This window comes from Mercenaria mercenaria, chromosome 17 (genome assembly GCF_021730395.1).
Source record: "Mercenaria mercenaria strain notata chromosome 17, MADL_Memer_1, whole genome shotgun sequence".
NCBI lineage: Eukaryota > Metazoa > Mollusca > Bivalvia > Venerida > Veneridae > Mercenaria > Mercenaria mercenaria.
This window is the reverse complement of record NC_069377.1, coordinates 46,027,853-46,049,671: the sequence shown is the minus strand read 5'-3', so window position 1 is coordinate 46,049,671 and position 21,819 is coordinate 46,027,853. Positions and strand designations below refer to the sequence as shown.

At 35.5% G+C, this 21,819-nt stretch overlaps 1 protein-coding gene and 1 long non-coding RNA gene across 3 annotated transcripts in view; both read left to right on the top strand.

Annotated features, from left to right (window-relative positions):
- Window positions 1-21,819, top strand: part of LOC123535752 (uncharacterized) — a 394,656-nt gene that overhangs the window by 77,036 nt on the left and 295,801 nt on the right. The window lies entirely within an intron of this gene.
- On the top strand, window positions 14,975-17,633 carry LOC123527346 (uncharacterized). 2 transcript variants are annotated; one of them, XR_008368028.1, is made up of 3 exons: window positions 14,975-15,099; window positions 16,379-16,472; window positions 17,112-17,633. It is a non-coding gene; the product is annotated as an uncharacterized LOC123527346 (long non-coding RNA). The 2 variants fall into 2 exon arrangements; XR_006681709.2 differs by lacking the exon at window positions 14,975-15,099 and having other exon boundaries at window positions 16,256-16,472.

Here is a 21,819-nt window from a genome sequence, read left to right as displayed (position 1 = left end):
ACTTGCTGCCATTTCATTGTGTCAGAAAATGGACATAAAAGGCATGAAACAAACGAACAGAACAAATTAGTATATATCAAAAACGACAGTTGAGAAGTGTGTTTCAACATATTGTGGGTGTAAATTGGTAATGTTCTTGGATACTTAAGTTACATTTTAAGCATTTTATCAAATAAGCGATCTTTTCTTGGAAGTTAATAGAAGCATTTCTGTATTTAGCTGCCAATGACGTCACACCAAAAACTTTGTTATGGTTTAGGAGCTGTCTAGAGTTTCAGAATAGAGGTTTCCAAGATTTATTAGATTTTAATACTTTAATGATGTGTATGAGCTATTTAATGCCCAGAGTTTGTCTTAATTTTGTAATGAATCAATAGCCGTGAAAGGCAGTTTAGTTATTATTGTGCTTTTATATAATGTTAAGTTACTGTTTCTTTGTTTTGTTGGGTTTACGTGTTTTTGTTTGGTGACTTTTAAGATTTGATTATAGAGGAAGCCCTAAGTGCCATACTTAGGCATGGATGCACACCCTTTTAACAGAACCATTGACTCTGTCATTTGAAACAGTTGACCATAATGTTAAGTCTCAAACACACACCGGCAAAAAGCAAGGGATTGAAAGACATAAGCGTTAACAGTTCTGCTAGGATAGTACCAATTCTGTCCAATATACTGTGTTGGTGCGCCGTAAAACCCAAATAAATAAATAAATAAAATAAAATAAACTGTCCAAAAAGCTCTTGAGGTGAAGTTTCAGTTTCATCATATACTTCAGTAGGTTTTAGAAGACAGTTAGTAAATATTGGCTCCTGTAACTGTAGTCCAGGGTTGTTATATTACAACATTATTAATTATTCAGAGAAAAATGTTCCCACTCTGAAAGTAATTGTGTCTTTACTGTTTGAGTAATTAGAAGTAGCTGTCATATTGTTATAACTGACCTAATTTTGTTACAGAATATATAATTATAGTCACTTACTAGTCTGCTACTGGTTGAAAACCAGTTTCGGGGACTATACGGAATGCGCTTTTCCGTCATTCCTTCCGTCCATCCACAATTTCGTGTCAAGTCCATAACTCTGCCATCCATGAAGAGATTTTTATATTACTTGACACAAATGTTCCCCATGATGAGACGACGTGTCGTGCGCAAAACTCGGACCCCTAGCTTAAAGGTCAAGGTCACAATTGGAGGTCAAATGTCAATAGAGTTTTTTTCCTGTCTGGTCCAGAACTCTGTCATCCAACAAAGGATTACAATATTACTTGGCATAAATGTTCTCCATGATGAGACGACATGTCATGCGCAACACCCAGAACCCTAGCTTGATGGTCAAGGTCACACTTGGAGATCAAAGGTCAATAGGATTTTTTTCTGGCCGGTCTATAACTTTGTCATACAAAACAGGATTTAAATATCAGTTTGCGCAAATATTCCCCTCGATGAGACAACATGTCATGCCCAAACCCCGGGCCCTTAGCTGTAAGATCAAGGTCACACTTGGAAGTCAAAGGCCAAAAGGGCTTTTTTCCTGTCCAGTCTGTAACTCAACAATCCTTAGAGGGATTTCAATATTAATGGCACAAATGTTCACCACCATGAGATGGAGTATAATGCGCAAGAACCAGGTCCCTAGGTCTAAGGTCAAGGTCACATTTAGAGGCCAAAGGTCAAATTCAAGAATGACTTTGTCCAGAGCATTTCTTCTTCATGCATGGAGGGATTTTGATGTAACTTAGCACAAATGTTCACCACCATGAAACAGATTGGCATGCGCAAGAACCAGGTCCCTAGGTCTAAGGTCAAGGTCACACTTAGAGGTCAAAGGTCAAATTCAGGAATGACTTTGTCCAGAACTTTCTTCTTCATGCATGGAGGGATTTTGATGTAACTTGGCACAAATGTTCACCACCATGAGACAGATTGGCATGGGCAAGAACTAGGCCTCTAGGTCTAAGGTCAAGGTCACACTTAGAGGTCAAAGGTCAAATTAAAGAATGACTTTGTCTGGAGCATTTCTTCTTCATGCATGGAGGGATTTTGATGTAACTTGGCACAAATAATCACCACCATAAGGCACCCTTGTTTTTAGAATTATGTCCCTTTGTTTTACTATAAATTGATTATATTGTAACTTTTTTATTACTGGCTGTAGGGAAAAATCGAGACCACTTTTCTGTGGTACAACATGTGTGTTACATCCATTTTTTAGGTGTATCTCCACCTGGAAAAGAGTTTCTTGTGGACTTATATTATATAGAATTTTTTTTTGTAGGATTAATTTCCCTTTGTTGTTACTATAGATAACTTATATGATAACTTTTTTATAATCGTCCAAAAAAAATTCCATATGAAAACAACTATAGGTTTTTATATATACAAATTTTAATCCAAATGTTTTGTTATAACATATTGTATATACTAATAAGTATAGTACAATATTGTTTATACATTATTGACAGATATCAGTTCATTCTGTTATACTACAGTAGAGAAAATTAGGTGCCTTTGAGTAGGGGACTTTGTATTGCATGGCAATACTTCATTCACTTGTTCTAACTGTACTCAGTTTAGACCATTGATGTTCCGCCCCTTTAAATTGCCCTGTGGAATGGTCAGCACTATGTCATCATGCCTTGTTACGACATTTAGCCTTTTACAATCAACAGTGTGAAGGAGCAAAGCAGTGATGGCCCTACACTGCAAGTTTTAAGTCAGTAATACTAGCTGGCTGTGATGGCCCTACACTGCAAGTATTAAGTCAGTAATACTAGCTGGCTGTGATGATATGATAGGCTGAGATAATGTTGCTTCATAAATCTTTCAATAATGGGGGATTAATGTCTTCACAGGAATTCCCTGTGGCACATTATATTGAAGACTTACAGAGAAACTTTTTGATTTATTGCTACTAAATTGGGAGTATAATATCCAGGAGTTAATATGTGTGTTTTGTATATGTATGCAGTTTAATTGAAAAATTGAAAGCAAATGTTTTAATTTGTTCAGTTCATGATAAATTAAAAGCAAATAAAAAAAAACATTCTGCAGAGTTATAGGTTACTCTGAAAATGCAACTGTACCATTATTTTCAGTTTTGCATCTGACCTACTACAGGACACTTATAATAAACTCCATTTAAGTCCAGAAGCTTCAAAAATGTTCATTCCAGAGTACATGTAGCACAAAATCTGCATTGAATATCATTTTGAAGGGCCTGTAGTTTTGAGATTTACCTTGATCCTTGCCTGTTTGCATCTGAGCTGGTCAGACTTATACCAGACTGAGTTTGAAAGCCAGTGTCATGGTGCAACACTGGCATTAACCTGTCAGGAGAGTGTTCATACACATATTTCTATTAAAGGTCTTGTCTAGATAACTTTTGTATGAAGGATGGTATGCACATGTGTCCTAACATAACATAGTAGTGACATCTGATTGTTCAAAGGACACATTTTTAATTTTCAGCCTGAAGCTTAGTGATAAGCAAAATCATTTCCATATTCAAATTAAAAAAAAAAAGCAGAATTGTATATTACAACCATCAATTTCAGGAGACACTTTAGGGATAATGTCAATTGAATTTATTTTCCACACTAATTGCTTTTGGAATTAAAGTAAAAAAAAAGTAAAGCGATGATGCTGTGCAAAAGTTGGCTTAATTTCTTTAACTTAACGGTAATGAAATAACATGTGTCTTTTATTGCAGTCTTGCCATTCATGGTTAGTTCAATGCTAGGCTGAAATTGACACACCAGTTGCTTTAGTTTGAGACTTATCTCCATTATTTTACTATTAGGCCAAAAAAAATTAATGTTTAGTTTCTCAGGCCCCATCGCATACGATTTTGACCCGCCACATCTAAATTTTTCATCAAAGAAAAATTGACGAAATTCGCGAAAAGAGAAAATTCAACAAAAAAATGAGGACGAAAAAACGAAAATAAGTGAGTACGAATGAATCATCAAGAACTGTTACTCTGTTCATCTCTGTTTAAACCCCTGTCAAATGTTTATTCATACTTCATGAAGTACTCATGAAGCATTCATTACTTCTTCATGAGGAGGCTTCATGAAGTCTTCATGACAAAAACATGAAGTGCAAATGAGACAAATGCATCAGCAGCTCATGAAAACAGATTCATGAATTATTCATGAAGTGGTAAATGCATTAAAAATGCATGAAATTAAGCATAGCCTGTGTTCATGAATAAGTCATGAAGTTTGTATTTATTAATCTTCATGAAGAATTCATAAAAATATTCCTCAAAAAAAATACTTCATGAAGAATTCATGCATTATTTTGTTCTTTATTTCAATGTCTCATTTGCACTTCATGTTTTTTCCATGAACACTTCAAGAATAAATATTCTTATAACTTCATGAAGACATTTGTGCTTAAATTCTTGAATATTTCATGAACCATACAAAACGTTATAAAAGGACTTCTTTGCCATAGATGATACAGTAATCCATCATATTTTTCAGTTACTAAATAATACGTGCCCCAGTCAAAATAAGAAAAGTCATATTTGCAATGTTATTATTTTGTACTGGTAACAGGAAGAGTTTTATATATTTTGGTTAAAAGCTATAATTTCCTCCACCCTTTTTACACACACATCTATTTCAGCTGGATTTTTACTTGAAAAATGCGTATAATTCCACTTTAAATGAAAATGCATATACATGTAAAACAATTTCATAAGTCTCGGATCTTTGGGCTTCAACTGAAACTAACTTGATGTCCATTTTCTGTCTACGTCAGACCCAGAACAGCGTATCCAAAACATTAACCAACAGCGTATGCTCACAAGAATCTCCTTGTTTGTACACGTTTTTTCCCTGTTTGTGCAATGTCCCCTGCAAAATGAAACGTTACTGTTCATGAACAGTTCATGAACAGTGCATGCATATTTCATGAATGGAGTTCACGAACACTTCATGAATTGTTTGTGAAGATAAAATGGCACAAATTCTTGAAACAGTCTTAAATACTGTGTTCATGAACAGTGCATGAAAAGTGAAAGATGACTTCAAGAACTAATGTACATGAACAGTGAAGTGAATAGTTCTTGATATTTTGTTGAACATGAATAGTTCATGAACTTCTTGCTATATGTTTTTATTGTGCCATTTTATCTTCACGAACTAGCAGTGAACCATTCATGAACATGATTCTTCATTAGTTCATGAACTACCTGTCATGAGTAGTGCATGAAAGATTCAAGAAAATAACATCATGATTGTTACTTTAACCTTTTATCATGGACAATTCAAGAACTCTGTGTGATTCTTTAGTAGTATATGAACTGTTCATGAACACTTTCTAAGGACAGTTCATGTCCAAAAATTCATGAACACAAATCAAGAACTGTTGAATGTCAGTTCATGAACAATTCTTTAATGGTTTGAAGTGTTCATGATTTCAAAAACTGCATTTAGCAGGGGATGTCCGAAATTGGCAAAAAACAAAGGTTTTATGCAAGAATGATTATTACATTATGGTTATTCATTGTGGGCTTTGCAGTTAATGAGCATGAAATATGCTAACTCATATTGAGCAGTGAGCTAGACATTGTATGAGCATGGCATTGTGTTTACTTCTATTTGGTCAATCAGCTAATCTGCAGACTGTCTTGGAGAATCTTTTTGAGACTGGCTATGGTCATAGATGTCCCAATATTCATTTTCATGTGTAAGGTCAGGAACATATAGTATCTTGAAATTGAATACATTTTCAAGTCAACCATGACATAACTGTTTGGCACATGACTGTCAAAACTTCATAAAAAGATTGCTTGTGGTCAGCTGTTAAGAGTCAGTCAGTTAAAGGTCAAGGTCACTGTGATCTGTCGGTTAAAGGTCAAGGTCACTGTGAACTTTATATTGCAAGCAGTTTCCCTATCAATAATTGGTGAATGCTTACACTTATGATTGACAAACTGTGCAGGGTGCCATTAGGTCATAATGGCATTGAGACTGAAAACTGTGTCAAGTCAGTAAACTAAAGAAAGCTCTGACCCATGGTCATTTATCTTTATAGGATGATTGGTTGTGCTGAGTAGATAAATTCTATTAGTTTTGTACTTGGTAGGTCTAAGATGAGTACATGGAGACTTTGAGATTAGAGTTTTTTGATCTGGTATATGTGTGAACCTAAGGCACTTAAACTTAAATGGATATTGGCATTGTTCATTAGATGACTCTTGATGTTTAAGGGTGGATAGGTCAAAGATCAAGATTAGAGTGACCTTGAGACTGAAAAAGACTTTCTGTCTAATTAAGTTACCTCCAAAAAGCAATTATTATCAACAGCTTAAGTGAATTTTTACTATGGCCAGTTATTGTTCCTTCTCTTGAGAAGGAACACTTTGATTGGGTAAGTCACACTTGACTGAGCGACTGACCTCGAAAGCTGTTGACATTACAAGCTGGCCAAACAAACTCCGTGACCTTAGAAATAACCTCTGACATTAAAATTATTCTTTCCTAATTGAGGCGACTCTCTGACTGAATGCGCTCCGCGGATTACATATTACTAAACCCAAGGATGGTTGATTGATTCTTTTATTTCCTCCATTCCTGAAGAACATAACATATGTACAGACAGATAGACGTTTATCAGCGAATTTACATGTAAACAACTAAATTTTATCGTTACCTCCGAATGCATGGTTAGTAAGTGAAAACAAACCCCATTGCTACCCTCTAATTATGCGCAACAAATTCATGCATTGAATTGTACACTACATGTGAACCAATCTGACTAAAGTACATCTCCTATTACGCTACGCATAGGATCTGAGAACGACCTATTCATTGCCTCGTTCTGATGACCCTTCCGCTAGCCAATCAGAGCCTTACTTACAACATCTTGCAAATCCACCTGTAGCCTTGACTTTTGATATTTACAATTCTTATGTCGTAATGTATCAGATAGCTGGTTAGCTCAGTCGGTAGGCCACTTGCTTTGTAAGCGAGGGGTCCCGGGTTCGAGCCCTGGCATGACTGTACATTTTTCTTACTCTTTGACATTCAAACAAGTCGTCTGATTGGATAAAATAAAAATAGCAATACTGGAAATCCAAAATATACAGAAGACGAATGTGAATGGGTCGTTCTCAGATCTTCGTTTAGAAGATCAAGTACTTAAGTCAGATTGCATGTGGAAATACTTACTCGACATTTTTATATATTTATATAGATGTGCCTGCTAACCGCTTTAACATGTATGATCTTTGAATTGAGCCAGTTGGGCAGGGCATTACTCATATATAATCTTATTCTCAGAACATATAGCATTAGGGAATAAATTAAACAGGGATGCAAGGGTTTTGATTGCAATACTGAAAACAGAGCAATACCATGCCAGGGAAACTGTCATTTTTAATCTGTTAGAAAACTGTTAATTTATTAATGTTTTTCTTAAATACAAATCAATAAAAAGAAAGTGTTTGTCAATAAAAACTGCCATGCAACGATGCAATACAGTTGCATAGACCCACCCAATCTGAGTTAGTTGTTTTCTGAGATGAAAAAAGACCTTATTACATTGTCAGATTTCTCTTGAGGCCTTTTCTGTTCTGTGACAGAACTGAGATGTGATTATCCAATAAAGTGACTAACTGGATAATTTATTTTGACGTACTATAAGTCCATTGCAACACTGGCATTGTTTCTCAAGGACTCTGTATTTTCCCTGTAATGCAGAATCTTTTATGTATTTTTTATCCCCAAGGGACAATGCATCCATAAATGACTGTTGTTGCAAGTAAAAATAATTAGATTCTAATGATAAAATCTTATCCCCACCCCCAACGGACTCCACACCCACCACCTAGCAAAAATCTTTTCTTCATAGTGGCTTGCATGAATTTTACCATACTTGTGTAACATATTTTGAGCCCAACCAACCCCACACCCACCACCCAGCAAAAAGTTTTTCTTGGGAATGGTTTACATGAACTTTTTCCATGTTTGTGTCACATATTTGAAGTTGCAAATATTTTGTTTCCACTTCACAAAGTGGAGACAGTATCAGTAATGCGTCATTTGACTTTTCAGCAAAAACCAAGACCTTAGTGATTTATCAAAATTGTTTCCTTCTTCATGAAATTAAAGAGCTGTCTGTTAGAAGCTTATTGATGTAAGTGTAATGAAGGCTTTATCACTTGATCATTTCAGCATGGTAATTTAATCACAACATTTGGTTTGAGCAGAAATCAGTGGGTATTGTAGATCCTGATTGCATGTGAAATGTTATAAGCTGTGGTTTAATTTACTTTGAAATATATTTTGAGGTCCCCTCGGAAAAAAAGGAGTTGTATTGTTTTCCTCATGTCTGCAGTCTGCAGGTCAGATTCACTAATTGTTGAAAGGAAACTATTTTTAGTCTTAATTCTCTTTGACCTACTGACCCCAAAACTGCTAGGTTACTGAATTGTCAAAAGCAATCATTCTATGAAGTTTGATAGCAATTATAAGAGACAAAGGCTCTCTAACTATTGATCAGAAACTACCAGTTATTGAAAATTATTGTCATGATTGCATGTTGTTTTAAGGGTTTGTAGGTCATGGTCACAATGACCTCAAGACAGAAAACAGTTTCCATTCTGTAAGTCACTGGCAAACCCCTGTTGCTGTGAAACTTTGTTTGAAGATTGCCTGTGATTCAGTAGTCCACCCTTATTGTATTGGGTCAAAGGTGAAAATAATGGTGACCTTTATATATATATAAAGAAATGGTTGGAATGACCTTCAAACTGAAATTGCATTCAGATCTGCCATCTTTTAAGCATATGACTGTCAAATAGTTTATATAATGACTGCATGCCTGTGGTCAGTAGATGACACCTATTGTTTTCTTAAGCCAGTAGGTCTTTAATGTCAAAGTCACTTGTAATAAGAAATCCAGCATTTAACAAAAGTGTCACTACTGCAGAAATGAATTCTTCTGTTAACAAAAAAGCAAACAAAACACAAAATATGAGTTAATAATTGAAAGAAGGAAAATTGATTTGACAGACCAACAGATTTCCTTGCAATGAAATTAATAGAAAATGACAAACTTTTCTGTAGGAAGAGTTTAGGAGAGTTTTACTCTTGCATCAATGGAAATTCAAGTTTCTTCATATAACTGTCCCTCGGAGACAATAATGACGTTATTGTGTAATAAAAGGCCATATAATAAAGGTCTGTCTGCTTACCTCAGTTGTTAGTGGCTCTAGCAATCATCTGGTAAATCTTTCACTTTTACATCTCTGTGTTGGGAGTAAGGTAGATGACTTTTCCAGGCAATATACTCAGCAATATTTACACTGAACTCTTCTCAAGAAAAAAAAAGCTTTCATGACTTTATAAGGTGTTAAGTGCTCTTGATGAATTCTACTATTATAGCGCCTAGGTACCCCAGTAAAAATGTCATTGGAATGCCAGTGGAATACCACTGGAATACCAGTGGTATTCCATTGGTATTTCAATGGTATACCAGTGGTAAATTTCACTGGTATTCCACTAAAAGTTTACCGCTGGTATACCAGTGGAATGCCACTGGCATACCAGCAGTATTCCACAGAAACACCCCCAGATATTTCACTGGAATACCAGCGGTATTCCATTGGTATACCAGTGGTAAACTTTTAGTGGAATACCAGTGAAATTTACCACTGGTATTCCATTGAAATACCGGTAGAATACCACTGGTATTTCTCTGGTATTCCACTAAAGTTTACCACTTGTATAACAGTGGAATGCCATTGGCATACCGGCAGTACTTCACTGAAATACCCCTGATATTTCAGTGGAATATCAGTGGCATACCTGATATTTCAGTGGAATACCAGTGGCATACCAGCAGTATTCCACTGGAATGTTGACGGACGCATGACACACAACTGGACGACTGACGACAGACATTAAGCGGTCACAAAAGCTCACCATGAGCCTTTGGCTCAGGTGAGCTAACAAAAGTGTACAAACTTTGCACTGTGCTTTTTGACTCCATAATTATTCAAATTACAGAAGAACAAAAGTATATATTTCACTTTTACTTCTCCCACCTAAGGATAACTGTAACAAAACTAAGTACTTAATCGAAGTTTTATTAAAACATTAAAATTTGTCAAGACGTGTCCATGTCAGCACTGCCTCTTTATTCCAGCTTGACTATTTGCTTCCTAATCTTGTCATTCAGGGCCTTTGTGACCCTCTCCCATCTCTCCTCCTTTCCATGTGTATTGAGATGTGACCTGTAATGTGAAAGAAAGAAGAATGTCTTGAAGGAAAATTGTATTTTGATCTCATACCCTGCTTAAGGGGCCACTGTGGCCAAGCGGTTAAGGTCGCTGACTTAAAATCACTTGCCCCTCACCAGTGTAGGTTATAGCCTCTCTTAGGGCATTGAACTCTTCATGTGATGAAGTCATCCTATGGCTTACAGAAGGTCGGTGGTTCTACCCAGGTGCCCGCTTGTGATAAAATAATGCATGGAAGGCACCTGGCGTCTTCTTCCACCGTCAAAGCTGGAAAGTTGCCATATGAGCTATAACGTTAAGGCCACACCAAAATGAAGTTGTTCATCGGAACCTTTTCTGGAAAAAGTGAGGCACAAGCAAAAAATAATTTAAGTATTTGTTTTTGTTTTGAGTGAAGAGCGAAGAAATATATTTCACTGTTTAAAATAGAATGTAAAACCTTTTTGTACCCCCCCGACAACAAAGTTGTTAGGGGGGGTATACTGGTTTCAGGTTGTCTGTCTGTCTGTCTGTCCGTCTGTCTGTCTGTCTGTCCGTCTGGTCGTCTGTCCGTAGACGCAATCTTGTGCGCACCATCTCTCCTTATCCCCTTGATAGAATTTTATGAAACTTCACACAAATGATCAGTACCAACAGTAGTTGTGCATGGGGCATGTTAGGTTCTTTTAGAAAAAAAATTTGCAGAGTTATGGGACTTTGTTTTTTTGTTACTATACTATATACATAGACACAATCTTGTGCGCACCATCTCTCCTCATCCCCTTGACACAATTTAATGAAACTTCACACAAGTGATCAGTACCAACAGTAGTTGTGCATGGGGCATGTTAGGTTCTTTTAGAAAAAAAACTGGCAGAGTTATGGGACTTTGTTTTTTTGTTACTATACTATATACATAGACACAATCTTGTGCGCACCATCTCTCCTCATCCCCTTGACACAGTTTTATGAAACTTCACACAAGTGATCAGTACCAACAGTAGTTGTGCATGGGGCATGTTAGGTTCTTTTAGAAAAAAAATTGGCAGAGTTATGGGACTTTGTTTTTTTGTTACTATACTATATACATAGACACAATCTTGTGCGCACCATCTCTCCTCATCCCCTTGACACAATTTAATGAAACTTCACACAAGTGATCAGTAACAACAGTAGTTGTGCATGGGGCATGTTAGGTTTTTTCAGAAAAAAAATTTGCAGAGTTATGGGACTTTGTTTTTTTGTTACTATACTGTATACATAGACACAATCTTGTACGCACCATCTCTCCTCATCCACTAGACACAATTTAATGAAACTTCACACAAGTGATCAGTAACAACAGTAGTTGTGCATGGGGCATGTTAGGTTCTTTCAGTGACAAAAATTGCAGAGTTATGGGACTTTGTTTCTTGTTAACATACTATGTACATACAGTCTGCATATGCAATCTTGTGCGTGCCTGATCTACCAAACCCTTACACACAATTTAATGAAACTTCACACAAGTGATCAGTACCAACCCTAGTTGTGCATGGTGCATGTTACATTCTTTTAGATAAATATTCTGCATAGTTATGGGACTTTGTTTTTTATACCCCCACCAAACATGTTTGAGGGGGGTATATAGGAGTCAGTTTTGTTGCGTCCCGTCGCGTCGCGTCCCGTCGCGTCCCGTCCCGTCGCGTCCCGAAATCTATTATCTCAGTTATTACCAAATGGATTTGATTCAAACTTAAAATACATGTTCCACCTTATCACCCACATCATGTGACACAAGGTGCATAACTCTTGACACCAAGTTTTCATGAATTATGTCCCCTTTTACTTAGAATTTAAGGTTAATTTTGTTGTATTTTCACTATATCTCAGTTATTACTAAATGGATTTGATTCAAACTTAAAATAGATGTTCCACCTCATCACCCACATCATGTGACATAAGGTGCATAACTCTGACACCATTTTTTTTTATGAATTATGCCCCTTTTTACTTAGAATTTAAGGTTGATTTTGATTTTATTTTCACTTTATCTCAGTTACTACTGAATGGATTTGATTCAAACTTAAAATAGATGTTCCACCTCATCACCCACATCATGTGCCCACATCATGTGACACAAGGTGCATAACTCTGACACCAAGTTTTCATGAATTATGTCCCCTTTTACTTAGAATTTAAGGTTAATTTTGTTGTATTTTCACTATATCTCAGTTATTACTAAATGGATTTGATTCAAACTTAAAATACTTGTTCCACCTCATCACCCAGATGATGTGACATAAGGTGCTTAACTCTAACATAAATTTTTTATGAATTATGTCCCCTTTTACTTAGAATTTAAGGTTGATTTTGATGTATTTTCACTATATCTCAATTATTACAAAATGGATTTGATTCAAACTTAAAATAGATGTTCCACCTCATCACCCACATCATGTGACACAAGGTGCATAACTCTGACACCAATTTTTTATGAATTATGCCCCTTTTTACTTAGAATTTAAGGTTAATTTTGATGTATTTTCACTATATCTCAATTACTAATGAATTGATTTGATTCAGACTTAAAATAGATGTTCCACCTCATCACCCACATCATGTGACACAAGGTGCATAACTCTGACACTATTTTTCTTGAATTGTGTCCCCTTTTACCTAGAATTTAAGGTTAATTTTGATGTATTTTCACTATATCTCATTCTGATTGGCTTAGAGCCAGAGGGAAGTAACCTTTTTTTAATCTTTGTACCGAGTTTCTTCCCCTTAAATTCCAGGAATTAGTCTATTTTTAGAAATCCTATTTTTAGATTTTCAATATTTTAGGTATTTTTCTAACTTTTTTATTATAAGTCCTATGTAAAAAGTAAAAACATTTTTCCGTGGTAACATGGGTCGGTAAGACACTTTTTTGTATTCACTTTTAGTGTATCTCTTATATTAGAGATTTAATATATTTACTAGTATTACTATACTAGTATTATACTAGTATTACTTATATGTAGAAGCCCAGGATGAATTACTCCAAAGTATTTTTAAGATTCCTTATGGTTGCCATTCTTCTGTGACAAGACCGTATGCTGGGGGTATGAGTCACTCCTGTGACAGTTCTAGTTACATTAGAAATAATTCACCAGGAATTGAGGGAAGTTTTCTTCTGAAAACACTGGTACATTTTGGTTTTTGTTACATTCTGACCTGCAGACAGGTACAACAAAAAGAATTAAATCATGGAAAAGGGTAATAACATTGGCATACAGTATCAGTAATCAAATCAGGTATGGTTTGAAATTACTGTTAGAAAATATGTAATATACAACAATGCACAACCTTTAATCATAATCATGAAATAGATAAATTTACTTGAATATTTCCTGCTATGAAAATGTAGCATTTTTAGCTGGACTTCTCAGATTTTCAAAGTTTCTGATAAAGTGAAATATCTAATATATGTTACTACTAAAGCCTTTGATGTGAAACTTAAAATAGTTATTTACTATAGATCAAATCTACACCAGGAGAAACAATCACCACAAATCTGATTTGAATTTTGACAGAGTTACACCACTTTTTGTGCCCCCCCATCACCCCCCTCCCCCCTCCCCCATCCCCCAAGCAATTCAAAACGTGCTCTGCATCATTTGTTATTGAGCTTCGAAAATATATTTTTCAAATCACATTTTTGCACAGAGAGAAGGAAAAATCCTTTTGCTATTTAAATCACCACATTTGGTTAGAAAATGCTAAGTAAATAATTATACAAACTGTTATACTGTCGTCTGTAGGAGCAACAGTGGCGTCGTCACTTTGGTCAGCTGTGGATCATTTTGGTCTATCTCAGATCATTTTAGAATAAAACTAAAATGCACAGGGCCACCTGTAAAATAAATTTATAATTGCTTTATCACATCCAACCAAATCATTTTACATGCTGGAAAGATAAAAATATTTTCTCGATGATGTTGTGTCCCTGTGACTGTCATATGGTTTGACAAAATACAAATTTGCTTCACAATCACATTCCAGCGATCTGCAAAACTTATATTTTGGCATTTTGTTTCCCTTATTAAAGCAAATATTCAAGCCGAGAAATTAAATGTTTATCTTCGTCATGAAAGTGTAAAAAATGCTGTAATCCGTAACCCCCATGGTAGGAACTGGACATATTAAGTTATTTAAATATTCAAAACCACTTGCAGCAAGTTGCTATAGATATGTCTTCAGACGGACAGACGTACAAAGCCACACGATACATGTACCAATATAAACTAATCTAATCACAAACGTTAAAGCACGGCATTGGGTACGAAGTGGTTTGTGTACGCGTTGTAGCCCAGAACTTACTTGCAATTATCAACGAAGGATGCCATTTTCCCAGGAATTTGGTATGTATGCAATCGCCAGACATGTCATTCTCTATCAACGCAGATGTGCTTACAATCGACCACCGCTTCTCACCAATCCAATAAACTAAACATTTTTCGGGTAAATTCTGTTCAGTAGCCATTTTTCAAACAAATTCCGCCAAGAAACATGCGCGGTCGATTTCGGTAGTTTCCGGTATTTTCCCGGAAATCTCCGATTCCATTTATTGCTGGTTTGTATCATTTAATTATTTTGTTTTTCTTTAATTAGTGCTATTTTGGCGAAAACAAGATTAACGTGCATCTAAAATAATAACATGATGGGAAAATTATGATATTACAAAGTTCTATAAATAAAAAATGTGTGGTGGCGCTAATTAGCATGTGATGCAAACAAACCGTTCAACAACAACAACAGCATGAGGAAAAATGCGTGAAAAGGCAAACAAACAATATTTGTAAATACAAGAACAACTGCTGGCGGTACACATTATAAGAAGGTTAGTAAATCGTCATGGATTTCTATTTCCAGAATAAAATCATATCAAACATAGTGATAATCCAGTTTTCAGAATAGAGCACGATGTATCCGAATTTTTGTTAGTCCCGAAATGTGCTTACTTCCACTCGAGGTTTCTAACGAAATTGCAGAATATGTAATGTAATCTCTATCTGTGGTCACCATGTGCTTCACATCACACCCCACTGCTTTTTGCCGACTGTTACACGAATGATATTGTTTTAGATTATCAAATACCCAATTTATAACGTATACATCTGAATTTGTGTCATTCGATATACTCTGCAGTTCGAGTACGAATTTTCACCAAAAGCAGTTGCAATTTTGCAAGTATTCTTTATAATATGGGAGGTCATAGGGTATCAAGTAAAATTGTCCCCTAGTGGCGTTTTACATAATAATAAAAATAAAAGTAGGCTAGTTATTATAACAATATTAATAATAACAGCCTAATTGTAACAAACAGTCATGACCGCACCCCTCCCCTTATATTTACAGGGGGTGTTTTGACCTGGTAATTTTTGGAAGGGGTGTTTTTACCAGAAAAGGGGGCCGTTTTGACCAAAGTGGGGGGTGTTTTGACTAGGGGACGTTTTGACTAACATCTGGTCATGGCGATGACTGACGCCAGTGAACACGATGTACTGTTGTCGTGTACTCCGAAAAGATTGGTCAAATTCTACAAGTATTTGAACCACCTGTATTTCAGCTCAGAATAAAAATGCGGTTTGCCAAAAATGGTCCTGCATGAACCGGAAAGTACATTTTGACAGTTGGCAGTAAAATAAGCTAATTGTTTATAACACTGCCCATGAAGACATTCTATGAATATTAAAGTTAGTTTAATAATTTTGAGTCCGGCAGGGCATGATCAAAACATGTAGTTAGCGGCTAGTTATGAACACGTTTAAGCAGGGCACAGTGCCTGTCTAAAAGGGGGTGGGGGATAACCCTGCATATTGTTGCATTTAACATTTGAACAATTGTGATGTCTTTAAACTACACCGACATAACATTTTCAGTGAAAAACAATAGGGCGAATTTAAATTATAAAAAATTATTCACAAAAAGTGACTATCATAATAAAATATTATGTTCAAAGATCGATCAATAGTTATGATAGTTGCAAAGTTTACAGCATGTTAACAATGCCAATTATGTGGTCAATCATGGACGCCATTGTGCGGCCTTTTGTATTGGTTTCTTATGTGTTTGTCATGGAAGAAGCAGGATAGATATAAAATTAATTTGTTTTTCAGATCACTTTATTGGACGAGAAGTTGTTACGCCTACAAATTTCAGACGTTGCATCTTGAAGACAGCGATCACTTCATGATCATTCTCACTGGAAAGGTAGCTTATTTTTGTTTAATACAGTCACGTCCATAATTTCATGCACACTTGATCCCCTTCTGCTGTAATTACATGGATTTAACCCTTATCATGCTGGACATGATTGGTTCTGCCTTTGCGACCAGTGTAGATCTTGATCAGCCTGTACATCCGTTTTCACTGTTCATCATTCAGTCAGTATCTTTATGGTAAGCACCCTTTAAACAGTTAATGGTACTGTCCAAATTGGAAGATCATGCACAGGTTTATTATAGAAATTTAACAGGGTAAGGGTTAAAAGGATTTTAATCATGAATTATAAGGTTATTATCACCAAAACCCAAATTAACCTTTTTGTTATTATTATACATTTAAGTACTAAACCAGAATTAATTTTATCCAATAGTTATTGATCAGACACTATTTTTTGCTTTAATGGAAAGATGGTGGTATTAATGCCCCTTTACCATTCTTACATTGGGAAAAATACTGAAGAAATTTATTTAAGTGTCCACTTCTTTAAAATAGCTATTTAAGACAATATAGCAACTGTTGCACATATTGAAGGTCTAACGGTTGAAGCTTTGGGTCCTTTGATTTCAAAATACTTTAATTTTGTTCAGTTATAAAATGTTCAGGTATTTTCTGTTCTAATTTCAGTGAAGAGAAAATGGCCAACAGGGAGTGTATATTGGGAAAATTGAAACCTTTCAAAGCAATTGATGAGTACTACAATCTTCTGCCAGAGGACGAAGCAGCAACCCCCAAGTCATTCACAAGATTACAAAAGGGCTATGAAATCTTTTTTCTTTTTTTTGGCAAGCACAATTCTGCTGCCAAAACCAAGAATGCATTCACAATTAGCTTTGAATATGATAATGGAGAACAGTGGAAGTTTTTGAAAGTAAGAAAATCAGTCTTGGAGAGGAAGGAAAGAGATCCGTGATAACAGATGATATTTTAAAGCACTATCTAGATAAACCTCTGTATCCACATATGTGCAAGTAATCTCGCATCAACAAATATGTGTTGTAGCAGTGAGAAAGCTCATTTTCAAATGTGTGTTTTTGGATATCAGACCAACCATGACATTTATAAGCAGTCCTTTAGATTTGGTTGAACACAGTACATGTACATTAGTCAGGAAGATTTAATCATAACTGCCACCAACAAAGTTGAAGTGGTTTATACTGGTTTGAAATGTGAGGTGTAATCATACAGTAAACCAATAATATAGTATTAACATCATTATAGCATTCAAGGTTTTTATTCATTTGTTTAGCTTATCTGAGCCAAAGGCTCAGGATGAGCTGTTAGTATGGGTTGGTTGTCCAGCATTAAACGTCCTGCGTCCATCCTCAAGATTGCATATAAATTGATTCTCTAAAACTACATATCAGATGTTTACCAAATTTGGTTTGTACCATCCCTGCATTGACCACCATTCAAATTACAGGAAATGGCTACTTTGTGACCTTGACCATTGATCTTAAGATATAAATTATATTCATACTGAATGTTTTAGTACATTGTAAAATGAGTATTGATTTAATTGAATAAGAATTGTATGAATCTAGCTAAAAACATCAAATTTTGATATCCATTATTTAATAGAAGTGTAAATGGATTTATGAGTGGCACTTATGTCTCTGTGACAAATCCTAAAAAAATTCACACACATTTTCTTTGTCAAACAGACATGTATATATAAACAAGAGCTGTCGGAGGACAGCAACGCTCGACCATTCAACAGCCTTGTCGATTGAATGAATATGAGTCGAAAAAGGGACATAATTTAGTAAAAAAGCAAAATAGGGTTATGGAACCTGCATAGTGCTTATCAGCTCATGACAGTGGACAAGTGTGTGAAGTTTCAATCCATTCCCATTAGTGGGTACTAAGATACCAGCTTACATAATAGGAATTTAACCAAAAACTCCTAAGTTGAAAAAGGGGCATAATTTTGTAAAATACGAAGTTGAGTTATTGACCCTTTGCATTGCAAGTCAGATCATGACAGTGAACAAGTGTGTGAAGTTTCAATCCATTCCAATTAGTGAGTACTGAGATACCAGCTTACATACAAAACCTTAACCAAAAAATTCTAAGTCGAAAAAGGGGCATAATTTTGAAAAAAAAGCAAAAAAAAGTTATGGGACCTGCTTTGTGCATGTCAGATCATGACAGTGAATAAGTGTGTGAAGTTTCAATCCATTCCCGCAAGTGGTTGCTGAGATACCAGCTTACATACAAAAACTTAACCAAATCGGGACGCCGACGCGGACGCCGACGCATGGGCGAGTCCAATAGCTCTACTATTCTATGAATAGTCGAGCTAAAAATACAGTCAAGAAAATTGTTTAACTTTATTCGCTATTTAATAATCTGTGCCAATTTACTTTACTTGTGAATTACTATTTCCATGCCAATAAATTATGCACTATATACACAGTTATTAAAATTGAAGTTTTATGAGGAAATTATCACTTTGCTTCTGATGTGTACCTAGAATTTCACTTTTGTTACATAAAGTGTAGTACCTTAATTAGTTAGGACCATACATATATCATAAAGTAATTTGTTTAATGGAATGACTGGCATAATGGTATACAGCTGGTAAAAGTAAGTCCACTGGAATTCCCTGCAGTTCAGAGAAAGAGAAAAGATTCTGTACAAAATATATATATTGCCATTGGCTTTGTCCACTGGAAATTTACCTAATTCTCTGTTCACTGGAAATCCATTGGTATACCACTGGAATTAATTTGACCAGTGGTATTCCACTTAAATATATTGGTTACCTGTGGAATTCCACTGGAATACCAGTGGACTTATGATAACCACTGGAATGCAGTGGTATTCCGCTTATAGAATATCCCTTACCTGTGGTATTCCACTGGAATACCAGTGGATTTATGATAACCACTGGAACGCAGTGGTATTCCACTGGCATTCCAATGACATTTTTACTGGGGTAAGTAACTGTGAAGACGGTGGACAAATTGAGCACCAGCTGAGCTTTGAACTTGTGACTACAGTGAGTTGAGGATCAGGATAGAGATCACATGAAAGCAAATACAAGCTTTGATTTGCCTTATTTGGCAAGTTTCAGGTTTTTATCACAATTATGTACGGAAATATTCCATCATGTCTTAATTAAGAGAACATAATGCATTTAGCCTAGGTTTTACATACTTAGTAATGTTGTTACTGAAAGTGATAGATACATAATTAGACCAGTAATTGTGTTTTATTGGGTGCATTGTAGATGGAATAGAATGCTGATTGCTGTGGAAGATATTGCTACATACACTCGCTCATGATTTCAGCAATGCTTTAAAAGGGTATTCCTTAAAGCTGCTTTCCACACTCTAATTAAAGTGGAATTACATACATTTTCAAGTAAAAATCCAGCTGAAATAGAAGTGTGTGTAAAAAAGGATGGAGGAAGTTACAGCTTTTAACCCAACATACCAAACTCTTTCCGTTACCAGTACGAAATGATAAGTTTCCAAATATGATTTTTCTTATTTTGAGTGGGGCAGTCTTTTTAAGAAAAGTCAAACTACATGCAGGAGTTGCTTCCCTTCTACTTCAGAAATCTCTATCTTTAGGTAAGGGAGATCATTGCGTAGAAGATCGAAGAAAAGCTCTATTATTTCATTAGCCCGATTTCTTTGTTTCTGAAGCATTAACTTCAAATACTTATGCGGCATTATCGTTAATTTAACACATTTAAATTCACAACAACCGAAACTTGCTTTTATAGAACACTCACCAAAAACACACTATGTGCAGTAAGATGCGCATAATGCCACTTTAAATTTCGTTATAGAAAAAAAATTATTCTACTTGTAGGTGGTCAAATAATTCTGGTTTCAGTAGTGAAACATTGATAATTGTTAAATTCGGCGTACTTTCAAAGATTTCAATGGTAAACTATTATGTTACTGTCGTGGACGACACTTAGCAGTTATAAGATAACCACTTTTTAGCCAACAGTAACAGAAACAGCAGTAACATCGTGCAAACACTAACGTTTATTGGTCGTCGGAGCTTAAAAATGTGTGGCACAGGTTCCTTTTCAGGGAATATATAATACAATTCATCATACATCATTTTACAGATATTTAAAGATATTTATTGTCTTTCAAATTCATTCAAATTCTCTGGTATGATTTAGGTAGTTCATTCAATCTTCTACCTTATGTCTTTTATGAGAATGCCGTTAGAAGTACTTTCCCCAAGATAGAACATTGCATGTTCAAGCATTTGGAAGACAATATAAATACCTTTAAAATGGTGTACAGTAAGTGGTTTCATCCCTGCGGAAAAATTCATGGACAAACCATGGTTAAAACATGGTAAAACCATGGTAAATGACCAGGTTTCGGCTATGATGTAGATACTCTATGACCATGGTTGAAACATGGTTTGACCAGGTATGTCAAATGGAACATTACCACATCGAAGTTGGAACAACAAATTGTGAACTGACAATGATATGAACGTGTCGTCTGAGAGCGATCCGGCAATGATTTGAACATGTTCAAATCAGTTCCAGATCGTTTCAGCAATGTCATGGACAATTCATAGTCATATCACGGGTATGACATGTCTGTTATAGCCATGATGTGACAATGTTCCATTTGACATACCTGGTCAAACCATGTTTTAGACATGGCCAGACTATGGCCAAATTAAAGCCATGTCAGACCTTTTACCATTTGCCTGAAATGGCTTTAATTAATAAATTGTGTCACATTCCCTGACAGTTTGTCTTTAAGCTGTTGAATATACCCCCAACAAACATTTACATTGCATATAAGGCCATGTATTAGAATATTCGCTGTTAAATACCGAATTCCTTTACCCAGAAGCCTTACTGTGCGCTAGGGCAGCCATTTTGTTACTGTTTACCAGCTAAGTGTGCGCTCTTTTGATTATCATAGTCTACTTTCAATTTCACATTCTAAAAATAGGTTTTGGTACTCCAAGGAAAATAAGGCCAGAGTTTTTTTATTTTTTGTTACTCGGATTTTGGGCAGAAAAATGTTGACAGGAGGAGGGAAAAAAATAAAAATAAAAAGGCAGTAAAATTTACTAAAACAACAGACGATAAGTGATCACTTCAAATGTGTTGCCTGAAAGGATTTTAACACTACTTTAATACGCATTTAACATGTAATACAAAGAACATTACCATTCTGTGTTTAACTTTTTTATTATCTTGAACATAAAATTGATGATTTCAAAAACTTAAACGAAATCACTCTTTGGGCATGGGTACTATTTGCCCTTGGTCATAACATCTCCGGCGAGTATTAAATTGATGATTGAATAGCAATTTTCAATGGTCTGATCGGCT